Genomic DNA, 22,015 nt, shown 5'->3' with positions numbered 1-22,015 from the left:
CTTCCCTCCCTTCCTCCCCTTCAGGAGGAATCTTCCCATTCCTCTAAGAGTGCACCCTCCCCCCCCCCCCCTTTTTTTTAAGGTTTTTATTTATAGTTCTTTCAGCACATTGTTTTTTGAGTGTCATACTTCCCAAAACAGAAGTAAAAGTGTCTGGTGTTTAATTCTTTTTTCTGTTTTGGGAATAATTACTTCTTAAATTGTATTAAATTGTATCTTTTGTTCTGATATAGATGTATATATTTATATGAATTTTTTATGGTTATGTGTAAAATGTATATATATTATGTTTTTGTTCAAGCATAACTAGCACTTTATCATCTGCTTTGTGAAATGCCTATGTATGAAGTCGATATGTAAAACACAAACAATATCATGGCATTCAGAAAACTAAGAAGTAAACTAAAAGGTTGCTTTTTTTCTCTTCACCAAGGCATAAACTTAATGTTCTGAGAGCACTTGCAGCTACAGATATGAAGAACAATGACATCAATAGATGGAATGAAGCTCTCTGATTTAGGTGCCTTCTCTATCATCAGCATTTATGCACTTGAGTGAGAAATGAAGGCAAAATTGACCTGCACTGTTTTGTGTTTAAGCATTCTCATTTATGAAATGGTAACCTGTTCTGTACAAACAGAGTATACAGAAATGAGAAATATTTGTACCTGTAATTAATGTCTTTAGTTACTCTAGGAAATTAGTACATCTTCATATAATGTTTCTAATTCCATGAAATGCTACTTCCCTCCTCAAACGGGGTCTCAGGTACAATAATGTCTCTTCAAGCTTTTCCTTCATGAAAAGTAATTTAGCTTTTAAAAATAAAATGAATTTGACTGCTCATGTATTTTAAGCAAGATGCTCTACCTTCTACATCTAAGCTCGTATTCCTTATTTACTTTACATATAGTACCAAAATTCACAAATATAAAAAAATATAAACCCAAACAACCAGTGTGCAATTCAAAGAGTATGTTATGTGATTTGGACTGTGCTTGTAGTGTGTCTTACCATATCAGTAATATGCTGTCTAGGTGAACAACTGCAAGAAATCCCATCCTCCCCCCAAAAATATATATGTGAATATACATGTGAATATATATGTGAAGTTTGGGGGGGGGAGGATGGGATTTCTTGCAGTTGTTCACTTAGACAGCATGTTACTGATATGGTAAGACACACTACAAGCACAGTCCAAATCACATAACATACTTTTTGAACATATATATATATATATATATATACACACACACAAACACACACTGAATATCAACTCTCTCATGGTGTGTTCTTAAATACTTGGTTCATCTATAAAACATCAGAATGAAAAATACACATCTGAAAAAATAATAACCTCCTTATTCAATATATACCATAAAATTTACATTTTCTCCCATCTGCTGTAGAGAAGTCGGGCTATATTTAAGCCACAGACTAGTAGCAGAAGTGTTCTCGTGAACACTGCTAATCTGAAAAATGTTACTACTCTACTTCGCCAAAACAATCTGCTAGTGTCAAAAAGACACCATTATGCACTGTCTCCAAGGGGCAATCTTGATTTGATGAAAACATTCAGATCATGAATAAGATCCTCAGCTTTAAGGAATAGTTCCCTTCACTGCAAGCAATTAAGGGCAATTTACACCCACTGAAAATCTCTCTGAATATTTTGTTTCACTCCATAATTTCTAAAACAACACATCAAGAGTAGTCCTGGCTATACTCATGTACCCCTGAGCCCCACTAGATACGGACAAAACATGTATTCAGTCCCCTAGATGTCCTCATGAAAGGCCTCCTTCCCCACCTCTGAATTTTCCGTGGTCTCGTTGGGCCTTTGGTGAAAGCTCTTGAGGTCTTTTTGGTGCCACCTAAACTTTTCAGCCAAAGCACAGATTTCTACAGATTTCCACTCACACATTGCTGCTCGTATCACAGTGCCAGCTTAATATATGAACCATATTATTTCCCTATCAACCTTGTCAGCCAAACATAGAATTTTGTCCATCAGCATATATTGTCCTAAAGTCTTTGCAACATATAAAATACTTCAGGAAGAAGAGGTGGAAATCCAATACCTTTTCCTAGACTCCACCTGACTGGATTACATTTCTCTGTTTTGAAAACTCAGTGTCAGTTCAGAGCATCCATTTAAGGTTTAAGTGAAGAGTTTTTCATTTCTATTGCCTCCCCCACCCCTTATTCTCCTCTCCTAAGATTGCTTCAATTTTTGATACTATAGCAAAAATTTACTGTTTAAACTCAGATCTCACTGTCTCTGGAATGGCAGCCCTGAAAATACCTGTGAGTAAATTTTATTTTAGCTTGATTATTTTAGCTTGATCAATAGCACACAGTTATCCTTCCTTCCCAGCCTCCCTCTCACTCCCCTACCAACCTCCCCTCTCACCCCTTCCCCATACACACTTTAGCCTTTCAATAGAACAAGACCCTTTATGTTGAGATAATTCTGAGGGTGACTATTGCCACTGGATCTTGAACCAGGATACCATAAGCACAGCAGAATCAGCAAGTGAGCCCCCTGACAGCTGAACTAATCTTGCTGAAATATTTATGTTTTGACATTCAGTTTTACAATGCCCATTGGAAAAGGTATCACTTTCTGTGGAAGAGGAAATTCCCCTTGGAGGAGCTGTAAGCTCACAACAATGTCACACATCTGAAATATCACAGGGACTCTTTTTGCAGGTACAGGAACTCTGTGATCCTTGAGACAAAAGGGTTAGAGAAGAGAACATGTTTAATTACGTTGCAGATTGCAACATCTGGTTGCAACATTTTTTCATGGAAATAAACAAATAAATAAAATAAAAAGGAGGGTGCCTTAGAGCAAGTGAAGTGGGGACCCTCCCATGAAATGAAGGTCTGTGAGTCAAGGCAGTATGATCAAACCTGTTAACTCCCTGTGCCAAATGACATTACATCTACAGACCACAACCTCCTGCAGCTAACTGGCCTAAATATTCACATGGGAGATCTGTAAATGGAGAGCACATCCTGAAGTCTGCATCTGGTTATCAAGCAAGAAACTATCACTGCTCCAAACATATGGCACTGTTACACTAAGCTGGCTCCAATACCCTCTGACTCAGGTGAAAGGACCTGACAACACAACAGAAAAACACCAGGCACACTTCAATAAATGATATGGCTTCACAAAATGCAGAAAGAAAACCAAGCGACTGTTTTTGGTGTTTCACAATATTCTGCAGTTGATTGTAAGACTTGATGTCACTGGAGAGTTCATACTTTTTTTTTTTCCCTCCCTCTAGAAAAAAATGACGAAAGAAATTTTATATCGTTTTCTCCATATGAAAGTGCTTTGTTGGTTTTTCACCTTGCTATGGTACATTGGTACATTTTATAGATCTAGAGTTGCTGGAAAGGAAAATGCTAATTAGATCAGTTATTGAAAAGAAACGCTAGCAGTACTTGTATGTGTGAGACCAATCAAGTCAAATATTTAAACTTCCACAAGCTCAATTTCTGCAGCCTCATTTAAATTGAGGAATTTCACATAATACCTAAGGGAAGAAATGACTTCGTGGCATTTTCTTGCAGAACCACTGAATTCCCAGAGGAGGCACTCCTGCATTACTGCTTAGAGTTAAACCTAGTTTGACAGGCAGGACTGAAGTAGCCGTCATATATTTTATACACCCTTCCTCAGCTAGAATTTAATGATTTTTATTCCTACAAGAAAACAATACCCAGTAGTAGCATGAAAGCATACATAAAAAAAAAAAAAAAAAAAAAAAAAAAAAAGAGAGAGAGAGAGAGAGATAGAGAAGAGAAGAAGTGTTAAACTAAAATAACTAAAATAAATTGAATAAATTGGATGGCTCAGGAAAAGCATTCATTGAAGAAACACTGAACAGATCAGATATTACATCAATATCCAAAAAAAAAAAAAAAAAAATAGTCAATCTGCCACTAAATCTGCCTTCTGAGTAGTATATTCATATGACAAGCATTTTTAGTTGGAAATACCTTCTATTTTCATTGCACGTTGGAGTCAGTTTTTGTGCTGATTACCTTTGAGAAAAGGCTTAGCCAGGTTTACAGCAAAGTAGGACTTTAATTTAGAGTAAAACAACCAGGGTTTTGCATTAATAATGATTTTCTTGAGCCAAGCATCTGACAACTGAAGAAACATAGAAAAACATGGATAGAACACACTGAGGATCCATGAGAAGGATCCATTCTGCTTATCAGATAGGTCATGGGTAATCTGCAGTTAAACAAATGATTCACAATTACCTTTTTATATGTGTAGTCTAATGGAAGGTGTCCCTGCCCATGGCAGCGGAGTTGGAATTAGACGATCTTTAAGTCCCTTCCAACCCAAACCATTCTATGGTAAGATTTCTATGTTAAGATTTCCTTGCTATTAAATCAATAGCAAATAACCAAGAGTGCTTTGCAATTATATCAATAAAAGTAGACTTAAAAGAACTCTGAAGCTGTCATGCGGTACATTATTAACAAACACATTTCTAATGACCTACAGCAGCCTTTAATTACAATAAAGTCTTCCATTATAAGGGTGAAATGCCCTCTGACTAAAACTCCAGTATTAAATGATTTTTTTTGTCTGTTTGTTTCAAGAAAACACTCTAACTTACCAGAGATTGTTTTTTTTCTTCACATTCACTCACATTTCTAAAATGCAGTGGTAGCTCAGATTATTAACTTGGATACTTAGTTAATTAACCCAGCAGTTTTTAATCTACTAAATTCTCAAACCCAGAATATTCCACATAACATAAAAAGTTGTCAGAGTCAGCTTTCAGCGTTTTTGCTCTGCTCTGCTTCCTGTGGATTTTACTGTAATTATTTTTTAATCTTATTTAGGCTTTCTTCATGTCCCCCCAAAAGAAGCGTGTCTAGATTAGATCCTCTGGTATTTGCAGGCTGTGAGAGATAGAAAAGTGTGTACAAGGAATTTAAACAGAATGTCACATTTGGTCCCAAGAGAGTTGGTTTGGACTTTTTTGGTGCCTCCCCCTCCCCCCCCAAAAATGATAACACCACAGTCACACTGAACTAGTTTCAAATGAGGCATGCTTATTGTTTCTATACATTCTCATTTCACTTTTGCATTTTTAAAACTGTTAGGATATTACTAAGAGCAAACCAGCACCATTTCCCAACTAATCTTTATCTTCTGACCTGTTGTACATTCAAAAGCAAAATTCTAACCAAACTTATTTATACAACTTGCATGCTGTTAATTTAACTTGCTCATCTGAATAGCTCTTCACCTGAGATTAGATAGATCTATCTTTTCCAGAAACAGAATAACATCTACCTTTTACCAGAAACAATCTCCTACAGACTTCACAACATGTAACAAAATTAGTAGATACGATAAAGGTAAAAAAGTAAAGTCACATATCACTATCACAGAGAGGCTGTTACAGAAAATGACATGCAAGAGTTTGGCTCCTTTATCTACTTATTTACTTATTTGTCCTGGAAAGCAATTTGTTTTCTGCAAAGCTTTAGGATCACCTATGTTTTAGCTGAGAAAATGGCAAGGCACTTTGTCTTGTTAGAGAAACTATAAAGTATACACTGCCCTTTCAAGTCTCTGCTTTGACTTGAGAAGTTATCTATCAGAACATGAGAGTTTTTTTAATCTTGCAATGGGAAAAAGATTAAAGTATCAGCATTTCAGTTCCTAGAATCAGAGTGCTTCACTAGTCTCAGTCTCCCCTCCCTCCCTAAATCCTCTGCTTTGCTGGGAAAGCTATCGTTGTTTGCAGAATCCTGGCTCACCTGAACTACCTCACCTTTGGAAAGCATGGGGTATGAAGGCTAAATCCTATATCAAAATGGGATATTTCCCTCTGTTTACTGACTAGAAGTTGGATCCAGATCACAAAATACTTCCTACTAGTGCACACGGTCTATTACAGGAAAGCAGGACCTGTCTGTGTGTGGATATGTGGATAAATGAGGGAACGGGGCAGGGGGGAAGGGTCAGTATCAAACTGCCAAGCACTGCAGAGCCTGCCTTACCAGCTGAATGCTAATCAAAGAAATAAGCTCCCATCATTTTCACATTTGCAAACTCCAGAACATCCTTGACATAAAAGGAAGAAAGCTCTGGGAAATAACTCTCGGGAAATTTCCTGGCCTCCGCAGTATTGCTCTGTAGCATGAAAGCTGGACTCAGCCAGCAAGGCAACCGCTTTGCTTTAGCGGAAAGGACCGAGGCAGTCGGGACTTGGTGCTGCCTACATTTTACACAAGTCTGTAGCCCTCCCTTCCCCCACTCCATCTCCCCCCTTGTGTGCGAGACTTCTCCGAAGAGTCAGAGGGTTGCTATTGTTCTTTTTTTTTCTTCTTCTTCTTTTTTTTTTTTTTTCCCTTCTTATTGCAGTAGGTGCACACAAGCGTAGAGCATCCGTGCTCCCTCTCACTTCCCACCACTCCCCGGCCACAACCGGCGCTTGGGCGGCCTCTGCCAGCCGCGGTGCCCCGGGCAGCCCCTTCCCTTCCCTTCTCTTCCCTTCCCCGCCGCCCCCCGGCACGGCAGAGAGGAGACCACGGCGGAGAGACACGGAGGAAAGTTGCCGCTGCTGCCGCGGCCGCTGCCGAGCAGGAGCGGTGCGGGGCCGGGGGAGAGGAGCCGCGCTCAGCCCCCTGCCCGCAGCTGCTCCCACCCCCCCCTGCCCGCACGGGAAGGCGGCGGGGGCAGGTGCAGCCGGCACTCACTCACCTGCCGTCCCTCGGCTGCCCAGCGCAGTGAGTATTTTAATCCCAAGGGCCGGCAGTGCCTTTGCGGAGAAGTGCTGGTGGGATGCTCCCAGGCGGCGGCCGGGCACCCGCCTGGCATCGGGGCTGCGCGCCCGCTCGCGCACTCGCCCGCACCCGCGGAGGCAGGAGTGCCGCCGCTGCCCCGCTCCTCCTCCTCCTCCTTCTCCTCCTCCTCCTCTTCCTCCGCGGCACGGCACGGCACGGCACGGCACGGCACAGCGCGGCCAGCAGCGGGGCGCACGCAGGGAGAAGTGGGCGCCGGTGCCAAGCCCAGCTCCGACTGGGTGCGGATCCTGGCTGCGGGAGGAGGAGGAGGAAGAGGAGAAAGAGGAGGGAGGGAGGGATGGATGGATGGAAGGAGGGGGGAGGGAGGGAAGGAGACGGAGGAGGTGGGGATGCTGCTCTGGGCAGGGGATGTCACCGCTCAGCGGCCGGTGCCGGCTGCCAGCTCGGTCCGCGGGCGCGGAGGAGGCAGGGCGACTTTTTGTACCTCCAGCGGTGCCTATTGAGCAGGGACCCGGAGAGCAAGCAGCCTGCCCGGCCCCGCGCCCCGAGCCCCCCGCCTCTCCTCCTCGACAGGATATACAGATGGAGCCCTTTGGATAAAAATCAGGAGCAGGGCTAGGGGGTGGGGCGCGAGCCAATCTATCTCCCGATTTGCATTTGAAAACACGGAGCTGAAGGAAAGAGTTTAAGATATTTTTTTTTTAATACTCCCTTCCTCTCCCCTCCCCCAGCTCTCCCCCTTCCCCCCTCCCCCCCTTCCCGCTCATACACAAGCTTGTCCTAGGAGCCGTGATCAACTCAGCATCCGAGGCGTGAAGGGAAAGTCGCAAAACTAACGCAAAGTACCCGGGGTCCCTCCTTCATAATTCTGCCCTTTCAGCCCCCCCAACCTGCCGTGTTTCCAGCCTGCAGCACCCCACCCCCAAAATGGCCTGGGCGGCCCTGGGGGAGCCGGGGGTCGCGGGGCCGCTGGGCACGGAGCTGTCACCGACCGCAGCGACCGCAACCCCCTCAACCCTGGTGCCCGCAGCCTCCCCAGTGCCGCTGTCCCTCCTCTCTCCCCAGCTCTGTTTGCAAGGGGGGAGGGGGAATAATAATAACAATAAAATAAAGTGTGTGTAAATAGCTGGAATAAATAAACCAGGTGCTCTCGTAGAATACACGGTGAAAGAGGCGCCTGTGCCAGGGGCAGTGTGCCCGTGCTGGAGCTCTGCGCACCGGTAGGAGGAGGAGGCTGCGCACAGCCCCGCATCCCCAGAGCTGCCCGGAGAAGCAGCTCTGGGCAGTGAATATCTGCTTTGTCTGGACTTGGTTCGGCTGGGAAAGCGGCAGCACAAACTTTCTGCCTCGTTTCAGCACTACTGAAGCCTTTTGGGTCTGCAGCATGCACGAGGTCTGACAGTGAAATGCGATCACCCAGGACTCAGGATGCCTCCTGCTAAAAAAAAAAAAAAAAAAAAAAAAAAAAAAAGGAGGGGGGCAGCAGAGGTTCCAAATGCTAGCAGAGCTGCTGAACTGACATTTTCCACGGACAAAAATATTTTTAACTTACTGTTTTTAGAACAATGGATCAAACCAAGGGCAATAGCAAGAAATGAGCCTTGGCCAATGTCTTTTGATTTATTGCTCTATGAGGAAAGCATTCTCAACCTACTATGAACAGACTAATAATCTGTGTTTGTAATTAATTTTAATTCCTCATATATATACAATAAAGTGTAGTGTCAACAATAATGAAGTAATGTGAAGACAAAGTCACTTCTTAAAAAATAAAATAATTGATTTATATCAGGATTTTTCTTTTTTTCCTTTTTTTTTTTAATATAATTTTAGTTTCTGGATGTGGTTGTAGCCTTTGAATTCAAAAGTGCAAAGTATATATATTTTTATAAATGTAATAGTTAATCTCTGTGTGTTTCTTGTCTTGTAGCTTCATTTTCAGAGATGCAATTTCTGATGTGTCGCCCTTCTAACCGGAGAGTGGCAATTCAGCAACATGGCATTTGAGGACAGGAGAAGTGGTTTAAAGAGGGCAACTAGAAGCAATCTTCGTTCTGGATGTTCAGCAGCATCCGAGTGTGTGGTTACAATGCAATAGGATGTATTCAGGCAAGAAAATCCTGAAACATGATTGCATGCAATTGCTTAAGATTGCAATTAAGGATTCTTCTTTCCTTTGTCCTCCTTCCCCCAATCCCTAATGCATCTTTCACAAATTAATTGAAAGAAGACTCTTTGCACTGATCCTTAAAGAGCAAAGTTCAAGGACAATTTGTCTTTTCACTCACAAAATATCACAAACACCTTTGCTCTATCTTCTTTCAAACTCATTCTGTAATGAAACCAGTACTTGGGAAAATTATCTTTTCATACTTAATTTGAAAGCTGTAACTTCAGTGATGAAAAATGAAGGTTTATTTATTTATTTAAGAATATTTCATTGTTTGGGGATGGGATAAAATGAAAGAAGAATCTACAAAAGGTAGTGATCTTCATAAATTGTACTTACCACCTTCAAGCTCTTTCTTTGTTCCTGAGAATCAAAATATGGACTAAATAATTTTACCATCATTTTAAATCTTTAGAATAGAAGGATTATTTCTCCTTAATTTTGATTCTGATCCTGATATTCCTAATCAAGAATTGGAATAGCCAAATATCACCCAATTAAGAAGCTTTCATGTGTAGACTTTTACAGCGTATTTCATGACATTCCTACTAACTTAACAGACCACTTTCAAGGATGTGGTTTATGTTCCAAAAATCTATATTCTCTCAAGCAAAACCTTTAATTAAACTGTATGTCTGTGAAAATGCTTGAACTTATTTTTACTGTGTGAAAATAGGATAGATATTTTTGTCTGATTATTTTTTTCTAACTGCTTACACAGTCACATCAAAATAAAATGTATTGTACCCTTTGACTTTCACAGGAGCAAAACAGCTCGGTGACTCCAAGCAAAAAGTATGACTAAGCAGACCAATTTAATTTCATTGCCCTGGCAGAAGAAAATATAAAGAAGCAATTATTCTTAGTCAGTTTTGGCAATCCACCATTTTTAGTAACACAACCAAATGTATATTTTTTTAATACAATTTGTTCTTGACTGTCTTATTGGTGTATTTTTGCCAGTGAGTCAGTCCGTTCCAGTACATTGACCGAAAGATTTTGGCTGTAGTCCATACTTGACGTGCTGTTGCATTTCTTTCTAATATGGTTTGTAGTGTATTTACTCATCGTGAGAGGTACGTATGTACCACTTCCATGGGACAGTCTACCGTTTGTCAAAACAAATATTAGACCTGCATCTTAGGCCCTGTAAAGACAGCTGCAGGCATCAAAGAGCCTATTGGTTCTGGCACCTTTCCTTTGACTTCTCAGTGTCATGTATGCCAACGAACAATTTGAGTTGTGATCCCATACTATATAGCAGAACCATAGGCAGATCTAGGACCAGAAAACATGCTCTCACACACTCTCGAATACTTCTTATACAATGAGGGCTTTGGTGGGCACTGCTTAGAGAGCATTTTGACCTAAGGCAGAAAATGGAAAACTTTTATAGTTCTCTTCAGTTCCCTGAACCACTGAGAGTCTCTCAATATTAATATTTCTATCCTTAAAAAGTATGCATTCAGAAACAAACAAACAAACAACATCTGGTAACTGCTACCTGGATGCTGGTAAATCATTGACTATGTAGGTAGAAATAACTTCTATAATGCACTCAGCAGCAGCTTGCAGAGTTCCTTTGATATGCTTAGAGGCAAATACTAACTTTTCATTATGTTTCCTGAAATCTTATACAGATATTAGGTTTTCATGAGGCAAATAAGAGAGCTTGCAGTTTAAGATCATTTTTAAATGAAAACATTACTAACCAACATTAGCACATTAGTATGAGTACTAATGCAATTATAAATGGCTTTTAAATTCGGGCTTCTGCTGTCCAGAGATATTATTTACAGGTGGCTATAATTCTGATGTACATTTCTCACCTCTCATATCACCATCCATTTCTGTGGTTACAGAAGTTCAGATTCAGATCTAAAATGAAGTATTGCTTGTCTGATGTTTAGTTTTCTTTTATTCTAAATTCTATAAATTGGAGAAGGAAAAACAAAAATCCTATTGTAATTTAAGACACTTACTGCCTTTAACAAGATACTCAATACAGGGATGTCTCAGCCATTCTCTGTCCACCCTGTTATGACTTAATTCCATACTTAAACTGAGTTTTTTAGTTAATTACATTGTTGCCTAGGTTCCAGGAGTTTCCCATATTCCAGAAACCTCCCATCAAGCCACAGTAACTATGGGGACTTACTTAATAATCCCCCAAAGTTCATCAACCTGCTTCATAGAAGACTTTATGCAGAATATCCTCTAAAGACTTGGCAACCCAACTGAGATAATAATATGAACTAAATTGTAGAAAAGAAAAGTAAAGGTGATTCAATTGGTCAAAATATTAAGCCTCCACAATCACCCATTCCACTCTGGAATTGGTACTTTATCAGATCAGTATTAGCATCACAGCTCTACCTGTCCTTCTCTCATTTCTCTGTATCTTCTCTTGGATTTCCACAGTCTTTTGATGACATGGTGGGCCCACATATGCTGGCATATGTGGTGATATATTCTCAAGAATGTTATTCTTCTTCAGAAATAAATCGGATTAATATAAGGGAATATAACTGTAAAACTAATAAGAATTTATTATTGCCTAAGGTAATAAATGTGAATGCAGATAAAAATGGAGTTCATATTGTAAGGAAGTGTAATTTTAAGAAAGTGTAGATAGAAAACTGGATTGTTTAATCCTAAAAAGGGTCCAAAATTAAAAGAAAAAGATTTTACCAATTAGAGTAATTTATCATTCACATAGTAGTAAGAATAGCACAAGCAGAAAACAATTGGGGAAAAAAAAAATAAATTCAAAAATCTCGCGAGAAGATTGTGGCAAATGTTAAGCAGGCTGTCAGAAGACTGAAAAGAGAAATGAAGAATTTCATTATGGCCACACAGGAATGAGCAATTTGTACAAGCAAGGATAGATGGCTTAAAAAACCCTAACGCTAGAATGTAGGATGTGTGGCCAGGCGCCAGATACTATTCATCATATTATAAGTGGATGTACCAAGTTGGCCAGCGCTGAGCTAGAGTATGGCAGGACAAAGCTGGCAGTGTTGTGCTCTAAGCACTCTGCAAGAAGTATGGATTACCAATAAGGAAAAAAAGAATCATCAGGCAAAGAATGATACTGAGAATAAAAACATTAAAATAGTTTTTAAAACATTTGAATTTATAAAATAGGAGCTAGGACTAAGGGATAGGAAATAAGATACTATGATAAGAAAATTAAGAGAGGAAGAATGCTTCAAAGCAGACTTTTTTTTCTCTTTCATTTGATGAGATCATTCAAATAACAATGCTAGGAAAGGCACAATCAGGATAGGAGCAACAGAAGAAAACCTAGTTCCTGAGAAGTGTAAACAAAGTGCTGACTACTTGTGTATCCTTGGACCTCACGATGTGTCACTCATGTCAAAAAGTAGCTTTCCAACAGATCTCTCACATAGCAACATTTATGACCATCTCTAAAATACTGTTGAACATAATAGCTCAAACTGCAAACAAATACATCCACAAACACTTGGGTCTCAAATTAATGCTTCATACCAGCAAGATCCTGCTGGTGGAGGAGAGGCATCACCATTTTTATAATAAACACTTCTCTCTTTTCTGATGTATGCAGAAAAAAATTAGGTTAGATAAGTTTCTGCTGGGTATTAGGCTCAGTTCTTCAGGGCATTCACACTGTGGCAAAACTAAGGTCAATTTTTCAGAGGAATTGCGCTGCAGACTGAGAGCATTTGTCTGATCCTATGAAAAGTTATGCATAGGAAGTCCAATTGACTTTAGGGATTTTTACATGCTCCAGGGGGCTACTACTGTGTAACAGCCTTCTGAAAATCTGCAGCTAAGTTATATGTGAAAAATCCCTATTTTATATAGAAAGAAAGAAAGAAAGAAAGAAAGAAAGAAAGAAAGAAAGAAAGAAAGAAAGAAAGAAAGAAAGAAAGAAAGAAAGAAAGAAAGAAAGAAAGAAAGAAAGAAAGAAAGAGAAAAAACAACAGTAAAAGCTCATACACAGCAAGATGTATCACTTCAAGTTACAGCCTGGATTCTGCATTTCTGTATGAAACTAATGTGAATAACTCCTTCATTGACCTCTAAGCCCATAGCTTGTCAATACAAACTCAAATATTTTCATAAACAAAATCAGAGATTACAGCTGCAATTTTAGAAAGATTTTCTGAATAATTAGCTAAAACTACGTTATTGCATCATGACTGATATTCAAGATCTCATAACCTTCCCTGTGTGAACACATTAGCAGAGTAAACAGATTTTATTTGTATATTTTTCCCCTGACCACAGCAATAATTGGACAAGCTCTCTCTCTCCTTCAAAATATAAAAATAAAATGCAACAACACTAACATTTACAAAATGTACAGTCTAAGCATTATATGCACTAGAAACACTATACGCAAGGATCTTGCTGGTGACCCTACTTTTTCACCTTCAGGCAATCAAACTTTTCATGTCTGAATGTTAAGCTAAATGCTAAACTCCTATACCTGAATATTTATGGAGAGAGAATTCTAAAATGACATGTAAGCAGTTGTACAGGAAGCAGATAGAAATTATTTTGTAAGTGAAATATAGAAAAAAAAATGTGACTATCTCCACCATATTGAACTGCTCATTCTAACATTTGTTGTGAAGGCCAAAGGAGACATCATTATATATATCAATTTTCAACAAAGTTAATAAAATCAGCTTCCAACTTCCCCCCCCCCACACACTCCCCTCTTAGGAATCAACTGAAACATTACTTTTATGTTAAAACTATTAAAAGCATTACAAATGTCTTAATCCTATCTAAGTTCTACTTGTTTTGGGATGGATTCTGTGTTCATTAAAACTGGGGGGGGGGGGGGGGGAACAACAAAACAGAACAAAAACCACTGGATTTGATAAGAGAATAATATGTTTTATGAAACATCTAAGTCCTTGTCAGTTTGAAAATTAACTCAGGGTATGGAGCACAGCACTTTGCTCAAGTCCTAATGAATGCGGTGAAAATCTCTTCTCATTGCTCTGAAGATGCATATCCCAAGACAGTATATACATGATAGTGTTGCAGGAATCAATATCGAGGTTTATCGGTTCCTATTTTCTCCTCTTACTTCTTGTGCCTGTAGGTGTAAGGAGAAAGAAAAAGGCTGAGGGCAGTTGAAAGAACATAACAGTCCTCTGGAATGTTCTTCTTCCCACATTTAGGAGGTTAATGGTGTAGTGCCCTGGCACCAGAATTAAGAACAATTCAATCCCCTTCACACTTTCAGTGTATTTCCTCCAGTCTGGCCTTTAGAAACACTAGATGCTGGTCACTAGGATGCTGTGTCTGATCATTCAGCAACATTGACCTTAGTGTTACCAGTCCTACATGCCTTGGTTTTTCAACAGAAGCACTGCTTTTGTTCTTTTAGTCACTAAAGTTTGGGTCATATTTCTGTTGTGAACTTTCCAAGACAAGACCTTTTTAGGTCACATATTTCTACAAACCACAGGACAGACAGAACTCCTAGGGGGAACTACCACCGTACACATAAATATTAATAATTTACTACCCACATCCAGACAATACACACTTAAGCCAGCTACTTTTAAGTCATTTCATGTCATGGAGTTAGTGTTCATCCATACATTTTCATGTTACTTAATGACCATGGCCAGACAACCCAAACAAAATTCAATAAAACTGGAGGCACTGCAGAATTTCTTCTTGAGCACTATCTTCATCTAAAATTTTGTACTTACACAAAGCTTTGTTACTAAACTATATAATTGAATAACTCAACTTCTTTTGAATAGCTTTTATTTAATTTACTGTGATCATCTTCAAAATATTGGAAAGCTGATAAGAATGGCTTCATGTATGAGATGCAATATACATTCTCAGTCCCAAGGCCAACAAAAGAATAGGTACCTTTTCAGCAGCAGATGCCTTCCGGAGGATAATATACCCACCAGTTACTCAGCTGCTTCATCTGTCATTTTTATGAAGGCATGTCATGGTTGGACAGAGCAAAATTGCCTGTGAAAAGCTGTGTGAGGAAAAAAAAAGGAGACAGAAACAGGTAATTGCCTCTTCCTAAGTGCTGGATAGAATTAGTGTTTGGGGGGAGTGAGGTGATGGGGAAGAGAGAAGAGTATACAGGAAAACAAACATAACAAATAACATCAAAGTGCTGCAGTTGCTCCAGCTCTATTAGTAGCTGTTTTAAAAGATAAAAGAAATTAGAAAATAACAGATGTGAAAGAATCTTAAGCATAAATTCCTTCACTCTTCTTATTAAGCATGGTTAAGATTTCAATTGTCAAATGTTCTTTAGTTCAGAGAATGAAAGCAACAAGGGAAAATTTAACTGTTCTTCAGCATTGTAAGTCCACTGAGCTCTATAATTTTCTGAAGATTTGTTTTCTGACACTTTCACCAGAAAAGGGAGAGAGAAGAGAGGAAAAAAAGTGTTTCACCAAAAGCATTCTGACCCATAAAAAGACCCAACTGTGTGTGTTGGGAAACATGTCCAAATGCTTCTCTATTTAAGGCTTTTTTCTCTTTCAATAAAATGTCAGTACCTCTTTGAATAGATATTGTCCTTGGCCAAGACCCTAGTGAAAGGCAACAGATGTTGCTAAGATTGTACCCAGGCTATCCTCTATCCTGTTTCATTTCTGAAAGGGAAAAGAGAGAAAGAGAGAAGAAAACTTGCTTTAAATCACTGGACCATTTTGTACTTCAGCAAATCTGTTTGCACATGCTCGACTGGCCTTGCAAAAAGGGCTCAGCCTTTTCCATTCAGCCTGAGGTCAGTCCTAATGCTCTGTTCAGTGGTCCTCACTCCTTTCACATGGAGCAGCTGCCTCTGATTGCTAGAACAAATTGAGGTGATTCAGGCCACCAGCAGGGCCATGGTACAAGTGCTTTTCACCAGAAAGGGAGGGAAAGCCTTAGAACAGGACCAACTGGGGTTGCCCACAATAAACCGTAGGATTAGATTTGATACACTCAATATTAAGACATGCTCTTGCTGAAAAGTAGGCCATAGTGACATAAACTACAAGACAGTTGGACTGAGAGAAGGGGAGAGAAAATGATGTTCAAACATTTATTAAGTTACACCTAATTATTTAATTGGCAAACATTTAAAACAGTAACACAGACAGTTCAGGCTGGGGAACAACTTGCTGTTTTAACCCTTAATGGAATATTATTGATGTAAGTGTGATTACAGACCAGTTTCTCCCCCGCTATAATATTGTTAGAAACATTACCAACAAGTTCTCTAAACTATTCCTGCTGTCAATTTCTAGAGAGGAATAATCATCATTTCTTACCATCTTATCAACCATTTCAGTAGCTCGAAACTGCCACACAGCCGTTAACTTAAGGGGTCAGGGGAGATGAAAAAAAAATACAAATGATGTAGATTTGGTATTTACCTCTTTTTAAATTCTTTCTAATCTATCAAGTGAGATAAGAGCATACAGCATATTAGCAGGGAAAGATGAAGGCATAACCCTCCCCCTTTCCTTGGCACAGCCAATCTCCTACAATTACTTGATTCAGTCCCAGATATCAGGTCACAGTATTTTCTACTGTGCGAAGGATCAGACCAACAGCTCTCTGAGGCTGAGGTCAAACAAAACAATACAGTACTGCATTAAGCCATAGCACCAAGCACTTACCACTTCAAAAGAGGCATCATTATTTGATGCCTCTGACAGGAAGCAAAATCTCTGTGTGTATGTGGGAAATTCCACCAGACTGCCCCTCTCCCCCTCCAAAAAAAAAAAAAAAAAAAAAAAATGTTTATGTTAATTCATAAAACCATGGATTTAAGAATTTAAGATTGGGGAAATTAGCAATTACAGCATTTACTCTGTGTGTGCATTCAAATGGAAGTCTAACACATGACCTTTGAAATACACTCATTCATGAGGCAGTTTAATATGCTGAAGAAGAAAGGAAAAAGATCTTTGTATGTGCTTAGTTAACAGGTATAGAAATGGAAGCTAGGGGAAAAGATATGTAAAAACCCTCCTGTTGACTCAAAAAAGTTGAGCTGTAGAAAAGAACGTACCAAGCAGTATGCTAGTCTCTGCTACTTGACTTAACAAGAACACAAAACAAAACAGGTTTTAACTCATTGAATAACAGATAAAAATTTGAGATATATCTCAATCTTTCTTTACTATTTCATCCTATTGCTTGTTACACAGATATTAGGAAAAATAAAATAAAAGCTGTATATTGAAATAAGAGTTTTAAAATAAAAGACTCAAATAAGTCTGTATCTTCAAGATAAAAGTTCAGTTATTTTCCTGGTTAAAGACAATATTAGTTTGTATCATGAAATTTTCCTCATAGAACTTGTTAAACCTTTGTTTTCTCTAAGGCACAGGAAATAATATGTGTATGAATTTTGAAGAGCTGCATCTAAAAACTCACTTCTATTTGTAATATACAAGACAAAATAAACAGTGGCCAATGCCTATTAAATAAGGGATGGTTTTCAGCTATGTGAAGTGTGGAATTGTGTGTTTTGGTGACACTGACAACAAAGACAGCTGAAACATTCCTCTTCTCCTTCCTATCCCTGTGCTACTGCTCACCATCTCCTGTCAGCTGGGGTGACATCATGTGTGTGAGGCTACATAGTAAAACGCATTGCTCGATGATTCAGATTGAATTAGACAATGAAAAAAAAAAAAAAAGTGATTTTTCCCATTTGTTTTCCTCTTCCAGGATCAACTTTTAAGCAGAAGTCTGTATCAGCACAATTGGGTGGAACAAATAGCAGGGATGAGAGAGCAAGAACAAGCAATAAGGAAATCTTCACTGTAAATTTCCTTCAGCAACCACATAACCTGGGGAACCTCAACATAAACAGTCTTTGGGTACATCTGCTGGTATATTATCTTCTTTTTATCTCATTCTATTAGTGGGTTATATGTTCTTCTTGTTGGTCTTTTTCCAAACCTTTGCAGTCATAATTTCCTCAAGTATAGACATTGAATGAGAAAGAGGAAGGAATTGAATCTTACTAATGATCTTACTAATGAATCTTACTTCAATAGTAAGATCTGGATATAGAAATGGGGACTTCTGTGATTAATCTGACAGAAAATATCAGTCACTTGCATGCTTCTGCCTACACTTGCCAGATTTGTACAGCATGGAAGCAGCAATGTATGACTGACAGTGTCAAATACAGCTGAGGAGACAGGCAGGAAGGGTATGGGTATTTGCCAGTTGTCAGTCCAAGGTGATACGCACTTTAATAAGATAGGCACAAGCGAACAGAAAGGGATTTGATTAATGCTTTGAAGGAAAAAAGTTCTCATCTGGGATGCTACTAGCAAAAAAAAAAACACATGCCACAATTGAGCGTGCAAAAGCTTGTGCCAGCCCCTTCTGGGTAGCAAATCATATTGAAAAAAAAATAATAACAACATCAGGTCATTTTGATGGTTCAAATATTAATATTCAGGTATACAAAATTATTTGATGATATCTAAATTATTTGGTGATATCTGGTCTTACATAAATAGACCTCAGAAGACCATAGGCTGAAACCCAAATACTCTAACCCTTAAAATTTAAGCAGAGAAGCTACCAGAGAAAAGAATCTTTAAACCCTCAGTGTTACAGAGAATTAATGGATGGCTATAGTTAAGGCATATTTTAGTAGATGCGTTATCCATATCACATGTATTACATTCCAGGCAATTTCAGTACTGATAGGAACAGGAAAGACCACTATGTAACTAAGTCTGAATGTCTATGGTTTTAATTGGTATCACTCACTCAGGGTTCATAAGAAACTCTGATGAGTAAAACATGAAAAGGAAAACAAACAAACAAACAAACAACAAAGTTTATTATTACAGAGAGTTTTACATTATTAAAGGACTATTACTACTTGGGATAGTTAACAAAATACATAAAGAAGCAGGCAACGTAACTTATTTAGAATTTCAAGTGTCTTTTGAAAAAATCATTCTTCTGAGGATATTAAGTGATGAGAGGGGATGATGCACAGTCATGTTATGGATTAAAAACTAATTAGGAGACAGAAAACAGAGTAAGAATGTATTCCTGCTCACAACTTAGAAGTGAGTTTCTTTCCACAGCAGTGCCAGAACTAGCCTTATCTGCACCAAACCACATTCATTATTATCTACTATCCTTACAGATTAAAGGAAAAACAAATAAAAACAATTTCAAAACTTTAATTTTTTGTATTACACTAGGACTGGGTATACCACAGAGATGTGCTAGTCTGAAGGATACAATATGTTATAGTTTTGTTCTTGACTATTTACCTGGAAGAAAGAATTTATAAGGAAATGAAAACATCCACATGGTCTTTCTTTTTCTACCTGAAACAAGCTGATGGAAACCAAAAGGTTTTTCATTCATCTCTGAAGTGGCTTCATTCTCTATAGAGGCCATGGTTTTTGTTGTCTGTAGTTAGCATACAGGTTGATCACCTGGTTAATTTAGTGCTTATATTACATGACTACATGTAGTTGGTTGGCAATCTCAGGGCAATCAAGGACCTTCAAGAAGACTGGACAGCAGTTCAGAGATTTAGGCCACAATGGATCCATGGGAACCCTTCAGGTTAAACTGTGCTCATTCTATCCATTCATGGACATTCATAGGTCTCCCTTCAGTTATGAACGGTTCTCAGTAACAAGAACCTCTGGCATCCATTTGCATATGGCCATGCTGAAAGGCCAGGTGATACTCATAACAACACTATGGTGACTATAGAGCATAGCCCTATGAGAACTCATTATCTCAGTTTAGTTCACAAGTCTTACTCTGCCAGGCCCTTGAGGCTACCAACTACAGTTACTCTTTTCCTATTGAAATTAGGAGCCTATGGTAAGCAACTTCTCTACAAAGTAATAAGTCTTCTATTGCAAAAAGCTATCTACTCTCCTCTCTTGTTTAAATTAAATAGAGGCTCATAGGAGGTACAATGAATATGGACTGAAATGCCAATAAATTAAAAATGTAATTCAGGTTTTAGTAAAAACTCCAGTCATGTTTTCATGGTAAAGGAGCTTCACTCTTTCCCACTTGTGCAGTATCCTTTTTCTCTCTGGAAAGTAAGATTTATCAACAAAATAATCTGAACCAAACACAAACTGAATGATTATGAAGGTTTTTGATCTTGGCTTAGTTTAAACCCAGAATAAGGAAAAGATTATAAATGAGAGGATTAGCATATACAGAAATTTACACTGCACTTTCATCTCCAAGCAGTACAATAATACCTCAGAGAAATAAAATCAGAACATGGATCCAATTTAGTTGACTAAAAATGATATGATGGAGGTAAAGATGCTTTTAGGGAATGAAAATCAGACAAGAGTTGGAGTTTGTGCACACCATTATTCCTTGAGTATCCCTCATGATGATTATAATTATGAGAGCTATGGTAGCCCACTGGTTCAGTCTGTGTACAAATGCAAAAACTTCCCAAAGGAAATCTTCCCAAAGGAAATAGCAAGAATTAGATTTTTGTATATTGAAACATATTGAAACATTTTGTGCTTGGGGTTCCAATGAATCATTGCTTGCAACCAAAAACATTTCAAAACTCAGGGCAGACTATATGATATGGAGTGACTGGGGAATGGGCTCCAGGACTTTAAAGAATCCAATCCCAAACACTCTCTCAGAGGGGGCTCTGCTCATGATAGGCTATGGATCCTGTGCTGGTTTCACATCGTTGTCTAGCTAAACTGCACCAGAACTGCCCTCTCACTACCCTACCTCAAAGCAACTATGGGAGAAAACACAATGAAAAAGGGCTCAAGACTTGAAGAACCACTTACTGTCACAGGCAAAACAGACTCAGAGTAGGGAGATTAATATCATTTATTGTCTAATCATTAGCAGATTAGAGCAGTGACAAACTAAAAGCAAATTGAAAATGCCTTCCCCTTCCTCTCTTTCCTCCTTATCCCCCCCCCCAACCACCTAACCCCCCCCCATCCCATCCACCCTCTCCAACACCCTTCCCTTGAGTGGTGCAGGGGAATGGGGACTTTGGTCAGTCCATAACACTTCTTCTAGGCCATTCCTTCATGTTAATGACCTTCCCAATCTCCAACATGGGGTCTCTCCCATAAGATGCCATCCTTCCTGAAATGATCAGGACAGGTTTTGAAATGACAGGTTTCCCACAAACTGCTCTTCATGAAGCTACAGGCCTATACCATGGGGTGCAGTTCTTCAGGGAAGGACTGCTCCAGCACGGGTCCCCCATGGGCAGCAGCCCCCCCCCCAGACCACCCCTGCTTCTGCATGTGCTCCTCTCCAGCTCCAGACTGGGGCCTGCTCCTGCGGGGGCTCTCCATGTGCCTCAGCCTCCTCCAGGCCACATCCACCTGCTCCGCTGGTGACTCCTCCATGGGCTGCAGCATGGAGATCTGCGCCATGTGGGACCCATGGGCTGCAGGGGGACAGCCTGCTCCACCTGGGGCCTCTCCACAGGCCGCAGGGGAACTTGTGCTCTGGTGCCTGGAGCACCTCCTGCCCTCCTGCTGCACTGACTGCAGAGCTGGTTCTCTTATCATTTTCTCACTCCTCTTTCCTAGATGTTGCATAGCAGTTTGTTCCTTTCTTAAATCTCCTGTTACAAAGGCGCAACCTGTGTCACTAATTGGCTTGCCTCTGGACAGTGGCGGATCCCTTTTGGAGCTAGCTGGGACTGTCTCATAGTTAACTTGGGACAGTTTCTGAAACCTACTCACAGAGGCCACCTCTGTAGCCTCCCCTCTAACAAAACCTTGCCACATGAGCCCAATACAGATCTGAATGTGTACTGCAAATCCTACATAATAATTGAATAATGCAGTCACAGAACTAGTTACCTTGCAGAAACTTGTCTAAGTATATGTTGTGTCACCTTTTTACCTTACTAGAACCAATCCAATGATAAGCTCTTTCACTCAGCTTTTGTCCAGGAAGGAATGCTGTATCAATTACTGATCAGTTAAAAATTATAAAATGTCATAATGTGTGAACGGGATATAGCCAGAGGAGTTGTGCAGTATATCT

At 39.5% G+C, this 22,015-nt stretch overlaps 1 protein-coding gene across 2 annotated transcripts in view; it reads right to left on the bottom strand.

Moving 5' to 3' along the window:
- Window positions 1-7,436, bottom strand: part of LOC101798188 (cadherin-7) — a 90,449-nt gene extending 83,013 nt beyond the window's left edge. The window contains exon 1 of one of the 2 annotated variants that reach the window (XM_027451921.3): window positions 6,752-7,436. The gene's annotated coding sequence lies outside the window, so the exon portion shown is untranslated. The remainder of the gene's footprint in view (window positions 1-6,751) is intronic. The other variant, XM_027451920.3, reaches the window with a different exon arrangement.
- Window positions 7,437-22,015: the final 14,579 nt, after the last annotated feature.

The sequence above is a fragment of the Anas platyrhynchos genome, chromosome 2 (genome assembly GCF_047663525.1).
Source record: "Anas platyrhynchos isolate ZD024472 breed Pekin duck chromosome 2, IASCAAS_PekinDuck_T2T, whole genome shotgun sequence".
Classification (NCBI taxonomy): domain Eukaryota; kingdom Metazoa; phylum Chordata; class Aves; order Anseriformes; family Anatidae; genus Anas; species Anas platyrhynchos.
This window is presented reverse-complemented; position numbering and strand designations above follow the sequence as displayed.